Raw genomic sequence first — 218 nt, forward strand, 5'->3', positions numbered from 1 at the left:
CCGGCCTCCCCTACTCCCCAGTGTCTTGTGTTCATTGGTTATGCTTATATGCATGCATACAAGTCCTTCCGTTGATCTCTTACCCCCCTTCCCCCGCCCGCTCCACGACCCCCCAGGCCTCCCCGGCCTTCCCGCTGTAGTTTGACAGTCTGTTCGATGTGGGCTGAAACTCTTAAACCAGGTGGTAAAAGTAGGAAGTAAGAGACAGGACTTGAGCC

This window comes from Myotis brandtii, unplaced genomic scaffold (genome assembly GCF_000412655.1).
Source record: "Myotis brandtii unplaced genomic scaffold, ASM41265v1 scaffold165, whole genome shotgun sequence".
Lineage (NCBI taxonomy): Eukaryota > Metazoa > Chordata > Mammalia > Chiroptera > Vespertilionidae > Myotis > Myotis brandtii.